Source organism: Lynx canadensis, chromosome B3 (genome assembly GCF_007474595.2).
Source record: "Lynx canadensis isolate LIC74 chromosome B3, mLynCan4.pri.v2, whole genome shotgun sequence".
NCBI classification, from domain to species: Eukaryota; Metazoa; Chordata; class Mammalia; order Carnivora; family Felidae; genus Lynx; species Lynx canadensis.
This window is the reverse complement of record NC_044308.2, coordinates 99,336,069-99,350,346: the sequence shown is the minus strand read 5'-3', so window position 1 is coordinate 99,350,346 and position 14,278 is coordinate 99,336,069. Positions and strand designations below refer to the sequence as shown.

At 41.2% G+C, this 14,278-nt stretch overlaps 1 protein-coding gene across 2 annotated transcripts in view; it reads right to left on the bottom strand.

Annotated features, from left to right (window-relative positions):
* The window catches only part of GNG2 (G protein subunit gamma 2), a 120,126-nt gene extending 106,371 nt beyond the window's left edge, over positions 1–13,755 (bottom strand). The window contains exon 1 of one of the 2 annotated variants that reach the window (XM_030319093.1): positions 13,583–13,755. The gene's annotated coding sequence lies outside the window, so the exon portion shown is untranslated. The remainder of the gene's footprint in view (positions 1–13,582) is intronic. The other variant, XM_030319092.1, reaches the window with a different exon arrangement.
* Positions 13,756–14,278: the final 523 nt, after the last annotated feature.

Sequence of the window (14,278 nt, the reverse complement as noted above, 5' to 3'; positions counted from 1 at the left end):
AAAATAGCCTAAATCTGTGGGTACATGATCGGTCCCATGTAAAGTGTTACAAAAGAATAAATGTTAAGTCTTAATACCAAGATGTTTTTAAACCGATGTCCAAAATAAAGACATTGACTTTTTAAATGCAAACATGAAAGAGTCCAGACATTTGGAAAAACTGGACTGTTCTGTTCATTTATTCAATATGTATTATTTAAGACATGCTATGTAATAAGTATCATTGTTTATAACCAGAACATCGCAATAGGGCTTAGGGAAGACCATTTTTTTATTGGAGACAAAGACCATGGGTGTGGCTTAGTCTATGAGAAAGATTCTTTGCCTCACAAGGCACCATTCGGGGTAAGCTCTCAGTGAGAAGGACAATTTTCCAATGATAGTATTGGGCTTAGAATTCAGAGTCCTGACTTTGGCATCATGGTTGACTCTCTCCAAAAAAAAAAGCACAGTGGGTAATTTTGGTATGTTGGCTTTCCTCAGTATGAATTGGAAACAAACCTTATTTTAAAAGAAAATTTAAATGGAAACTTATAAATCTAACCTAAAACTCTATCTCCTGATGCTTTCATATAATACAACATATAAAACACACACACGCGCGCACACACACACAAAATAGTCACTAAAAATCACCGTCTCCAAATAGCTACACATTTTATGCACTGTTACCAATAATATACTCTTCCTCTAGAGTTTGAAGGGATAAATAGGCTAGGTTATACTGTGGTGATGAACATTTCCCAAATCTTAGTGGTGTAAGACAGCAAAGCTTATTTCCCACTCCCACTACATGTCCATTGCGGGTCAGTGGAGAGACCATTCCCGGGTTGTCTTTACTCTAAGACCCAGGCTTAAGAATGCAGCCCCCATTTCTGTGTTCCTACCACCGCCAATTGCCAAGGAATGCACTCACACCCTGATTCTTAGAAGCTTCTTCCTGGAAGTGATAAATAGCACTTACGCTCACATTTCACTGGCTAATACAAGATATGTGGCTACATCTAACTAAATGGACAGAGAAGTGTAAGCCTTTCGTGAGCTGGGAAGGAAAACTGGAAATACGTATGACTAAGTGCATGGATTACTGGACAAATAGTGCAAGCCTGAGATTGGCGCTTAAGTCACAACATCGACATCTGGCTATCCCAGGGAAACAGGCTTCCTCAAGTGATTCCTTACTCCAAGTTCTTTGTGTCTGTGACTGCTGTTCGTCCATAACAGTGATTTCTGCTAGAATTTGGTAAGAATCCCATGGACAGAATAAAAGATACTTTAATTCCAGCTTTGTAGTAACAGTAGCAATTACAGTAATTAATAGTTATACTTCTAAATAGTTACTATGTCATGCATTCTGCTAAATGAACATTTTAATACATTATATAATTTTCTCCTGACAATTTTGTGAAGTAGGTATTGTCATTATTATTTCCCATTTTGTAGATGAGGAAACTGGGGCATAGAAAGTAACTTGCTCTAGAGATTCCGATTCCAAACTGGTGTCCTTTAATTAACTATGCTCACCTGTGTATTAAGCTTTAGAAAATTATTTTTTTAACATTTATTTATTATTTTCTTTAGAGGGAGCGTGAGTGGGGGAAGAGCAGAGAGAGAGGGAGACTTGAGGATTCAAAGCAGGCTCTGCGTGCTGAGAGCAGCAAGCCCGACGCAGGGCTTGAACTCACAAACCACGAGATCATGACCTAAGATGAAGTCAGACACTCAACTGTCTGAGCCACCCAGACACCACAGAAAATTATTTTTTACACTACAGTATTTTAGGATTATTTTAAGACTTATAATAAAAAACACATCATTTGTCTTTTACCTAGAAGCTTTCACCTTTTCTTACTTAACTTTTGTGTTATTTTCATTAAAAGAAAATCTAGGGGCTGTTCAATATCAAGGGTTTTTTTTTTTTTCTTAGTGAAATTATTTGAATGCCTATACACCATGATGTTCCCTAAACACAGTCATCATTTATGAGATTTTTTTTTTAATAGCAAAGGATCAGCTCAGTTCTCTAAAAAGACTCAAAAAGGATGGTTTTTTTTTTTCCTGTTTAAGTTTTTTCACAATTTTTCTAATATGGTTCTGTACAGATCAGATAAATACCCTTCTTAAATAGAGCTCTGTTGGCAAAGCCTAGAAATTAACTTTACTTTCCTGTTTAAAAATGCAACTATGAGTAGGAAGCATTCAATCATTTATTATAGAAAAGGTACTCCTACTATTAATACTTAGTCTGCTATGATGAGAACGCAAAGAAACCACACCTCAAGGCAAGCAGTCAAAACACTGTAATGACAGCAATTCTGCTGAAATCTCCCTTTTTTCACTATGGCTGCCTCACACACGTGGCCTCTGAAATACAATGCCAAAGTGGAAAGCAGGAACCACGAAGAAAAGGCAACGATAATAGAACTGCATGTTGCCTCCAGAGTTGGAAAGTGAAAACCAATTTTCGAAACAACTCATAATCTGAAATTCCAGAGATTAGTCATTCTTCTCTTACAGGTGCTGTAATCAACAAAATACACACCTCTCTAGAGAAAACAAGGTTTTCATTGAAGTCCGACAGGTGCCACACATAGAGAACCCTTGGCCTCTCTGGGGCCTGTCTTGGCCTAGGGTGGATTTTATTTACATCAAATTGACTTAACTGACCAGGCAGGAAATCTCATTTTATATATATGTGTGTGTATATATATGTGTGTGTGTAACATATATTTATATGTGTGTAACATATATATAACATATAATTTATATATATGTTACATATATATATATTTACACAATTTTTTACAATGCAGATAATGCAAGAGTGGTTGTCTAAATTAAACAACATTTTTTTTTAAGTTTTCATTTAATTTATTTTTTTTAATTTACATCCAAGTTAATTAGCATATAGTGCAACAATGATTTCAGGGGCAGATTCCTGAATGCCCCTGACCCATTTAGCCCATCTCCCCTCCCACAACCCCTCCAGGAACCCTCTGTTTGTTCTCCACATTTAGGAGACTCTTATGTTTTGTCCCCCTCCCTGTTTTTATAAGTTAAATGACATTCTTATGGCTTTATAGGACCTGATGTATTTTCCTCTGGAATAATTTGGTTAGAAGGTTATTTACTAAGTCTTGTATTAGCCATTTGGTATTTTCTTTCAGGATTCTTTCTCCCATCTACCTATATCACCACCATTTAACAAAAACAGGCTTTTTGTCTATGTGTGTGTGTGTGTTTTTCAAAAGGAAATGCATGGAAACACTGGTCAACTCCAAGTTGTGGGCTCTTGAAATACCAATTACCTTTTTTGAGGCTTGATAGCTTCACTTATAAAATGGGAATAATAATAGTGTTAGGCTCCATTGACTGCCTACTTGTTAATCATCAACTCCTTGTTCTTTGCTAACACAACCAGACCTTTTCTCCGGGGTCTGGTGACCACGTGCTTCAGAGACGCTGTTCCATGGCCCCAGGAGGAAACTCTCACATCAGCCAATCACAGGGGTTCTGTCTGCCTCACCTCCGTAGATAAAGCATGTGAGCTCTGAGGGGGATTCAGCTGGAGACAGCTGTTCTGTAACACTAATAAGAGGTACATGAAAAGGAATCGGTCACCTCACTGTGCCTCTAGATATTGAAATCTGCCTGTTATTCTGAAATTGTAGTAGCCATGTCAGCACCGTCAGGGGAGCAGTCTAAGAGAGAAACCAACTGTGGAGGATGTCAGAACAGGAGGAAGGAAAGAATGCAGGTTGCTAAGAACAGTGTTCTGGAGTTACCCTTCTTTTAGGAGGTCTTGAGGCAAATTTCCTGTTGGTTAAGCCATTTTGGTAGGGTGTTCCTTTACCAGCAACCAAAAGTACCCTGATAGAAAAATTCTGTTCACTTCTCATAGGGTTATTTTTTAAAACTAATGGCAAACAGTAATGTATGCAAAGTACGGGGCACAAACAGCATGCCCAGCAAATGCTAGTTTTCAACTTGATTGCTGAAATGTGTTGATTTTCACTCATTCAACCACGAGTGAGCGCTTGACTCTACGTGGTCCGAATGGCTCCTCTGTGAGGTTTTCCTTGGTTCCTCCCAATAGAATTAAGGGCAAAAATCACTGCTTTCTCTACTCTGTTCATCTAAAAGATAATACCAAGTACCTAAGGTTTATTTTAAACAATAACATTGGCATTTAGTCCAGACAACAAGCCCTGTAGTGCTGATTGCAGTGTAGAAAAATATAATGAAACAAAGTAGTCTTGCTGACTGTGTAAATCAATTTGATCCGAATAAAATTTAACCCAGACCAGGTACTCAATGGAGCAGCCAAGTGTGCTACATTTGGAGACTGCCTAGTTTAACGGAAAAGTGGCTTTCTGTAGAGGAAAGACATATTTCATAGATTATTTTTTTAAGTTTATTTATTTATTTTGAGAGAGAGTGCATGCACGTGAGTGGGGAAGGGACAGAGAGAGGGAGAGAGAAAATCCCAAGCAGGCTCCACAGTGTCAGCACAGAGTCTGACACAGGGTTCAGTCTCACAAAACATGAGATCATGACCTGAGCTGACATCAACAGTCAGATGGTTGACCAACTGAGCCACCTAGGCACCCCGAGATTATTATACATGTATGTGAAAAGGACATACTGGCTCTGAATTTCATCTCATCCTTAGGACCTGACTGGGAACTCTCACCCGCCCCCATCCCCCACATCCTCACATGGTGTTCTCCTCACCAAAGGCTCAATTTAAATGTCACCTCCTCAGAGAGGTCTTCAGGGACTACCCAACAAAAGTACATTTCCATTACCACCACCATCGTATGTATAATCTCCATCATTCAACTTGTTTCTATTTTCATCCATCTCAGCACTTCTCACTACCTGATATTTTCTTGTATTATAATTTATTTCTTGTCAATGGGGTCCAAACTTGGCTGGCTGTGATCTAATTAGCCTGGGCTGAGGCCAGGACCTCGGTATTTTTTTCAAAGTACCACTCAGTGATATTGAACATGCAGCCAGATCTAAAAGCCACTTGTTTATGTGTTTACTGGATCTGTCCCAACACTAGACTGTGAGTTCCAAGAAAACAAAGAACTGGCCTGTTTCGTTCATCCAAGTCTCCCTGGCCCCTCCAAGAACACGTGGCACATCGCAGACATTCAGTTAAGGCTTGTGGACCGAATGACCAACTGGGTTATAATTACATCAGCATTTGTCTGTTTCCCCTGTAGTTTATGAGCTCCTAGAGAGCTCCTAAAGTATCTAGCCCAGTCTGCATCAAAAAATAAGTGATGAAGGAGAGTTCAGTAAATAAATGAATTATAAACAAACTGCATTTGTGAGCTTAAATATTCTCTCACATGCACACACATACACACACAATAATATGTGAAGTAAGGGATGTGTTAATTATCTCGATGGAGGGGATCCTTTCACAATGTATACATGTATCAAATGAGCCCACTGTACACTTTAAATGGCTTATTTTATTTGTTAATTATACTTCAGTAAAGCTGAAATTAAAAGCAAATAAACAAAAAACCCCACATAACTGTATTTGTGTGCTATATATAAGGAAGACAAAGATGAAACTGGGCGTGGCCACTGTCCTCAAAGAGCTGGCTGAGGGGAAGAAAGGCAGATTGCCATTATACACACTAGAATGTGCTAACTGCTATGATGAAAGAACAAAAGATTTCAGGGGAGGTAAAAATTGTTTCTTACTGGGGAGGGGGGGAAAGAAACCAAGGAAGGCTTCATGGAAGAGGGAGCATTGGAACTGAGTCTTACAGAACAGACGGAATTTGGCTATTCAGAGAAGTAACACTGTGGGGTGAAGTGTGGAAGGGGAAGTAGGAAGGTTATTCTAGGGAGAGGAAAGAACACACACAAACCAGTCCAGCTGGAAGTTAGGAGGGCCTAGACTAAGACACCAGCTATCAATGTGGAAAAGAGTAGATAGTGTCAAGATATGTTCCCAATCACAGTGCAAAAAGCTATGGGACCAGCTACAACTTGGGCTGTTTGTTGAGGAAAACTGAAATTGAGTTTTTATAACTGAGGGACTGAGAGAATGGGGTGTCATTAATAGTCAGGGATCCGGTAGGAGCTAGTTTTGGGTGGGGAAAGGCAATAGTAGCACTGATTTGGACATGTGAGTTTCATTTTCAGTGGGTCGAATGTTTGCAGGGTGCTTGATGTACAAGTTTGGCAGCGGATGAGTGATGAGGACGAAGGATCACATTTGAACTTACCTGCACGGTGACAATGACTAAAGTCATAGAAAAGGATTTGATAAAGGGAGAGGGAGAAATTAAGAGGCAGAAAAACCAAATCTTGAGAACAAACATATTTAGGGATCATAACTTGGGGGTTAGTGGGGAAGTTGGGAGCCTTGAGAGAGCTATGAAGGGTGGAAGAATGTGCCACCCCAAAAGATACCTCTTTGACATACAGATTATTTTGAACAGGATACTTTGGGAAACAGCAGACACAGGAGAAATTCTGAAAACAGACTAGACATTACCGCTTATGTAAGGGAAATTTACATTTATAAAGGAAATCTCCATTTATAAGGGTGCCTCCTCCCTCTCCTACCTGAGAGGGAAGGATGACTAAATCCCTAGAGACTCCAGTCAGTGGACAGGTATCCACTTAAATCTGCTTTATCTTAATCTTACTCTTATTTACCACACTTTTCCTGGTCACCTCCCCCATAACTGGCTTCCTCCAACCCTTCTTCTCTGCCTTTAGCTGAAGATGGTATTTCAGCTGGAATTCTAAGCCACCTCTGAGAGTTACTCATTTTTCCTGGGTATCCTGCATGTATACATGAGGTATACATGTTAATAAGTATGTTTGCTTTTCTCTCACTAATTAATCGGCCTTTTGTTCCAGGGTTCCCAGATGAGAACTTAGAAGGATAGTGGGAAAACTATTTTTCTTCCCCAACAGGTAGAAGAGAACAGGTTCGTTGAGGTTATAAAAGTCAAGGGGAAGCTCTGTTGGCAGCAGATCTAATTTTAAATTAATTTATGTGCATGAACTAATCACATTTGCAGGCAAAGAGAAGAGGGCCAATAAAGATAAGAAACCAAATACGTGTGAAAGAGATAGACTTATTGTCAGAACATAGTCCCCTACAAAGTAAAAAGAAATGGAATGGAGAGTCCAAGTAAAGAGTTTACTCTCAGCTTGAATGAAAGGCTGTGTTAATTTGACCTAAGAAGACAGGGGAAGAGAATGAGTGGAGACACAGAGGTATTTTGAGATGGTAAGTAATGAGGTTGAGGAAGCCTGTAATATATACCTTTTCAGATAAACAGAAGGTGAGGTCACCTGAAATAAATAAAAGTAGTGGGACTTAGGTTTAAGGGTTTTACTGAAAATGCACAGGGAATAGTAAAAGAGGAAATTAAAAAAAAGAAGAAGAAAAGGGTTTTCAGAGAACAGCAATGGCCCTACAGATGTTGCAGTGAATGTGGAGTAGAACCCAGCTTCTAGACCCTCTTCACTAGCTCTGAGTGCCAGGTACTGGAGGAGAGGATTGTGGAAAGGTCTGACCCTGACAACCAGGCTGGCAGGAGGGCAAGGAAAGTCCAAAGCAACAGGGAGGAAGGGGTCAAGGGCCTAGTTTTCCCAGGCCTCTCCTTTAAAGAGCTTGACTGTTTACACATATTTGCCAAGAGATAAAAGAGTTGATCTTGTCTTATCTCAAACCTTGGTATAAAGTGGTACCATTTCTAAGAAACATGTTATCACTCGAGTTTAAGATTGAACTCCCTCTTTTTAAATGTTTAATGAAGTCCCTTAGAGATTGTTTGAACATCGATTCCCATTAAATATAACTCGTTTTCTGTAACATAAGAGTCTGGGGGAACATATATATCTCTAATGCTCTTACCTGAAAATCTGAATTGCAATTCCAACATGACATCTTTACATTTGAACAAATCTGAACACAGAAACTGCATACTTACACATTACACAGGGTGTTAAATTTAAACACTTATGGTCTTCTTTTTAAACAAAATAATTTGGTCATACAAATAATTTTAAAAGTGACAAACTGTAGAGACTTTCTCTGTCCGTTTGCCCTAAGACGGAGGGAGGTGAAATGGAGATTGAATTGGGAGACAAGGTATTAATCATCTGGGCAAATCTAGAAAGGTAACTTAAATTCTAGGCCTTTTCTATTATCCATCATGGATGGTTTGATGCAGGTTAGGCTCATCCCCAGGTCATTTTCAGTTGTACAAGTTCTACGATGTCAAAGGCCAGGAACTAAGTCTTAATGCAGCTCTGTAATTCCCCTCTCCACCCGGATCCAGTAAAGCCAGTGATGGATCCTCCAAGTAAATGCAGAATAAATAGATTTGCAAATTAAACAAACTGGGGTTCATTATGCAACCAACCAACACAAAGAGTGCATTATAAGAAATACACATATGATCATTCAGGAGTTCTTCAAACCATTCAAGGTCAACCTCTGTTCCCACACCATAAATCTCAGATACTGTTGCTCTTAACAGAATCCCCCTTCATCTTCCCACCCAGCTCCTCTCAAGCCTTGTCCACTCCCTGCCTCACCAGTTTCAGAATCAGGGGTGAAATCTGCAGTGGGAAATGAAACACAGAAGGATTCCCTGTTTTCAAAAGTGAAATTTAGGGGCGCCTGGGTGGCGCAGTCGGTTAAGCGTCCGACTTCAGCCAGGTCACGATCTCGCGGTCCGTGAGTTCGAGCCCCGCGTCAGGCTCTGGGCTGATGGCTCGGAGCCTGGAGCCTGTTTCCGATTCTGTGTCTCCCTCTCTCTCTGCCCCTCCCCCGTTCATGCTCTGTCTCTCTCTGTCCCAAAAATAAATAAACGTTGAAAAAAAAAAAATTAAAAAAAAAAAAAAGTGAAATTTAGATCAGCATCACATTTCATCAGTAGAAACCTTTTTCAGAAATCTATTGTCGTTTAACTACCAAAGCCCCTTCTTCACAGGTTAATCCTCTCCATTATGCAGAGCTGGAGAGGGGCACCTGGGTGGCTCAGCTGGTTAAGGGTTGGACTCTTAGTTTCGGTTCAGGCCACGATCTCACAGCTCTTGGGTTCCAGCTCCAGGTCGGGCCCCGCACTGGCAGCTCAGAGCCTACTTAGGATTCTCTCTCCCTCTCTCTCTGCACCTTTCCTGCTGTCTCATGCATGCGTGCAACAGGCACACACTCTCTCTCTCTCTCAAAATAAATAAAGAAACTTAAAAAAAATAAAATAAAGAGCTGAAGAACAATTTAGTACTTTAGATTATCTTCCTTATTTCTGACCCTGCTAACTATTGGGCATTTTTTTTTCTCATCCAGCTAATGAGAAGAGACTAGAAGAACATGGGAACAACAGTCCCCCAGGGCCTCCTCTGTAGTAGCCTGGTCCACATTTGACCAGCCAGCTCACTGGTGTGACTGTCTACAATACGGGTTTGGATTTCACTATCAGGTCCTTGATATCACCAATTACCAGGAGTTATACAGATTTTCTTACTTTCTCCTTTTGATTTTTTTTTAAAAAAAAGTAATGTTTTTTATTTTGTGTTTTAGAGGGAGAAGGAGATAGAGTACTAACAAGGGAGGGGAAGAGAGAGAGACACACACACACACACAGAATCTGAAGCAGGCTCCAGGCTCTGAGCTGTCAGCACAGAGCCCAATGTAGGGCTCAAACCCACAAGACTTATTCATGACCTGAGCTGAAGTCAGAGGCTTAACTGACTGGGCCACCCAGGCACCGCCCCTCCTTTTGATTTTAAAAGTTACTTCTGAGAGATATATTTTACTTGGGCAGAGATAATACTGGTATATGCAAGAGATTAAGTACAAATATTACAATCATGATCTTTATGATGCACTATGTTAAGAGATCCCACCATTTAAAAATGTCTCCTTGAAAACAATCCAATTAAAAAATGAGCAAAAGACTTGAGTAAACGTTTCTCTAAAGAAGATACACAAATGGCCAAGAGGTCCATGAAAAGATGCTCAACTTCATTAATCCTTAAGGAAATGCAAATTGAAAACATAAAGAAATACCAATTCATATCCATTCGTATGGCTACTATCAAAAACAGACAAACAAAAACCCCCAAGAAATAACAAGTGTCGGTGAGGATGAGGAGAATTTGGAACTCTTACGTAGTGCTGTAGGACTGTAAAATGGTACCATCGCTGTGGAAAACAGTATGGCCATTCCTCAAAACAATTAAACACAGAATTACAATTTGATCCAGCAAATCCATTTCTGGGTACCCCAAAAAAGTGAAGGCAGGGACTCAAACAGATAATTGTACACTCATGTGCACGGCAGCATTATTCACACTAGGTTAAACATGTAAGCAACCCCAGTGTCCAACAGATGAATGAATAAACAAAGTGTGGGGTAGACACACAAAGGAATCTTATCCAGCTTAAAAAAAGAAAGAAATTCTGACACCTGCTACAACACGGATGAACTTTGAAGACATTATGGCGAGTGAATTAAGCCAGTTACAAAAAGACATACCACTTACGTGAGGTACCCAGAGTAGTCAAAGTCAGAGACAGAAAGTAGAATGGCAGTTGCCAGGGGCTGTGGGGAGGAAGAAATGGGAACTTATTGTTTGATGGGAGCAGAGTTTCAGTTTGAGAAAAATGGAAAAGCCCTGCCGATGGACAGTGGTAACGGTTACACAACAATGTCAATATACTTAATGCCACAGAATGGTACACTTAAAAATGGTTAAAAGGGGAAATTTTATGTTATATATATTTTACTCCAATTAAAAAATATATATATATCTCCTGGAACCTTGGAGGTAGCTAGCGGCAAAGGTCGAGAATATGCTAGTTTTCCCTTATGTCACCCATGAAGAAAAAATGACATCTGAGTACCTACCACATAGCAGGCACTCACCTATTCACACACAAAAGCAAAACCAAAACGCAACAAAATGAAAACCAAAAACAAAAAGAAACCCTTGATTACGTACTATTAACTTCTCTTTACCACGAAGAAACTAAGGTTTATACATTAACGTACCAGGTCAAGTAGTAAGAACCAGGGATAGGATTCAAAGGCAGATCTGCCGGACTCTCGAAGCCTGTGTTCTTTTCACTCCACGATGTTCTTTTATTCTACCCACAGTTGTCTTTTTGAACTGGCTTTCTGCTTTGACGATAGAGCTTTTATACTTAAAAGTTGGGCCTGCCTTCTGAAGTAGGCTAAAAAAGTCAGTCAACCAAATACATTCACTATGTGCCCACCATATGAGGCCCAGGGCTGGCCACGAAATAATGGAGTCATGTTTCCACTCAGCCATTGGCCATATGGCAGGAAAAAAAACCCCATACAATTAAAATTTCAGTGTCCATCGACTCCCTCAAAAGCCACTGAATACTCTGGGCAAAAGCACTATGTCTTTCAATATTCCATATGGCCGGAACAAGTGGAAATAGTCCAGTTTTACAGCATAGAAGCATTTTTATCTTTTTCCTAAACCTTCTACCATCACAGTGGCTGATCTGCTGTTACTCACTGATGTTGTGCTTCAAGCTGGAATTTAACAATTAAGGAAATGTTTTGTGCTGTGCAGAAAATAGGCAGCTCTTAATTGTTTTCTAAAAGAGAGCAGGGGGCCCTCTTGACTCTCCTGTGCCTAAGGGCCAAGGTTTCATTTTCTTACTCTTTTGTGAAACGCAGCAAAGAATAACGCAGATTATCTACACATCCCCAAATAAAGCAGGGTGTTGGCAGGATCCAGTGAATACAGCCTGAAGATGAGTAAGTACCAAAGGGTGAGCCCCATCCTTGTTCATACAGCCCAGATTCCCAACTTTCTATTTCATTTAGTGACAGGCAGCTTGATCACAAAACTGGATCCAAGTTAGGGGCATTCTGGATCCAAGATCCACCCTACATCTCCCCCTGGAAGATGATCTTTACATATTTTATTCTTTAGGAGGCAAATGGGGAGTGTAATTGTGAAGTACATGGAATGACCTGTCTTGCCTACAGGTTTGATTAAATTCATTGACTCCACAGGGAAACTCTACGGTTTCAACACTAGCAATATTTTGCCCCTTAGACATAGCACAAGTTTAATTTAATAAGTAACCTCAGAGAAGTAGACATTTTTTTTTCCTTTAGTACCTAAAGATTCTCATCTCTGAACATGTGCTGCTACCCACAAATTTTGGGAAGCCAAATCAATTTCAGAAAGATGGCATTAAAAAGCAGACCGTACAGCTTCTCATAACCGAGAATGGTGAGAAATGAGGAGCCATATACACTCTCAACGGCATATTTAGTGTTTAAAAGCCTATATGTTAGGAATTTGAATATCTAAATACGACCTTTTTACTATTTTTTTTACCTTACTATAAGCAGTTCTTTCTTTCCTTTGAAAACTTATCTCTCTTCATTCTAAACATTCAAGAAGAAACCTTTCATCAATGACCATTTATTGCTTATCCACACTTTCCATTGGAAACAAAGCTTAATTTTTAAAACCATGCTTCAGTAGGGTCTTATGCTCTTTCTCCTACATATCCTGCCAAAGACATCTCACAATTTCATTTCCAATTCATTAGACCTATTTACTGTACTTTTATAGGTCGTTCATAAATATGAACAAGTCATAGTCATGGGCACTCTCATTAAGAGGATCCATTGCTCAAGATAACCAAAGAACAAAAATCGCATTCTGATTTTACCATTTGGGTGTATACAGGTAAGGAAATAACCGAGCTCCACTTTCACGTTTTGTCCCTCACTAAGGTTAACATGCATCTTGACCTACAGATGAATAAAATCCACATAAACATCAAATCCATATATATCTGATTCTGGACAAGTTAAACCCGCCACACTCCCTTGAGAAAGGATGCAACTTTAGGATGAGACCTACTGGCAAATGGTAGCTGTTTCTGAGGTTATCCAGAAAGCAGCTGCACAGAGAGCAGAGGGAGGAAGACACCGTTTTTTTTAAACAAATACTGCCCCTCACATACGCAATTCCAGCCCTTGTTGGCAAATTCTGAGTACAAAAGGATTTAACCAAAAATAAATAAATAAATAATAATAATTTAAAAAACAGCTAAATCACAGTCGTTATAGTGCAAAACAGCAGACACCTCAGTGCAGTATGTAAGAAAGATAATGCAACGAACATTTTCCACCACTTAACACCCTTAAGACGAGGGGACTGCAACGCTCAGATGATGAGCCCACAGCTTCACAGCCCCAGTTGATTTCAACTGAGCCCCGCTTTTCTTCCAAGAGAACTCTGCAAACGGCTTCTTAACACTTAGGGTGTTTTTCTGACGAATCGCCAAAGCGAAGCGCCAACGATGATTTCAACAACAAAAACCAAACAAACGCAAAAGCAAATGTGCCACGAATTTGGCCATTCTCAACAGCCCTTCTCAAAGAACCCATCCTCTCATCCTTTTCCCCCCACCGATCCCGAAGCAACGTCCCCATCCTCCCTGAGAAATCCGCCCTTACAACCGCAGGCGGTGGTCATTCTCTCGCTTAGAAAGGAGCGAGCCCCAAAGCGGCCCCTTTACCTGGGCGCCCGCGGCTCGTCGGAGAGCGGCTGGTCTCCTGCGGGGGAGCCGATGTGTGCAGGGGAGCCCGGCGCAGCCCGCGCAGCCCGCCCAGCCCGGCCCGGCCCAGCCCAGCAGTAGTAGGAGCTGCCACGGAGCGGCCGCCGCTGCGCGCTGTGCGCTGTGCGTGTGTAGCAGCGGCGCCTGCAGCCCAGGGACTAGTCCCCACCCAGCTTTGTCTTCAATCATCGCGCTTTCCACAGGAAGCAGCGCATCTCCCACTTCCTCCTCTTCTTGGTGCCTCTCGGCTGCTTTCTTCTTTCCCTCTCTTTCGAGCTAGCGCTTTCACCTCCTCCTGCGCTGCCCACACTAGTGTGACCAGAACCCCTCTCCCCCTTTGTTCCAAGTCCCCCTGGTGCCTCTGTTCCTTCCTTCCCCTTCTCATTCCCTCACCTCTAACAGCAGCTTCCAGCAACCGCCTCTTCGGGCCCCCCTTCCCCGCGCGCGTAGTCGGCTTCCCGGCAACCGGCCTGCACCGGCCAGTTGTCGTTGATGGTGCTGCTGCTGTTGGTTTTGGGGGATCCGCAGCCCCTGGCGGGGGGCTGGCGCTGAAATCCAGCACCAGCCTCAATGGCTGCTCCTGATTTACTGTGGTCCCTTTCAAGGCAGCTAGCTGGGAGCCTGCAGCTTGCAGCTTCTCGCTGCAGCATTTTGCTC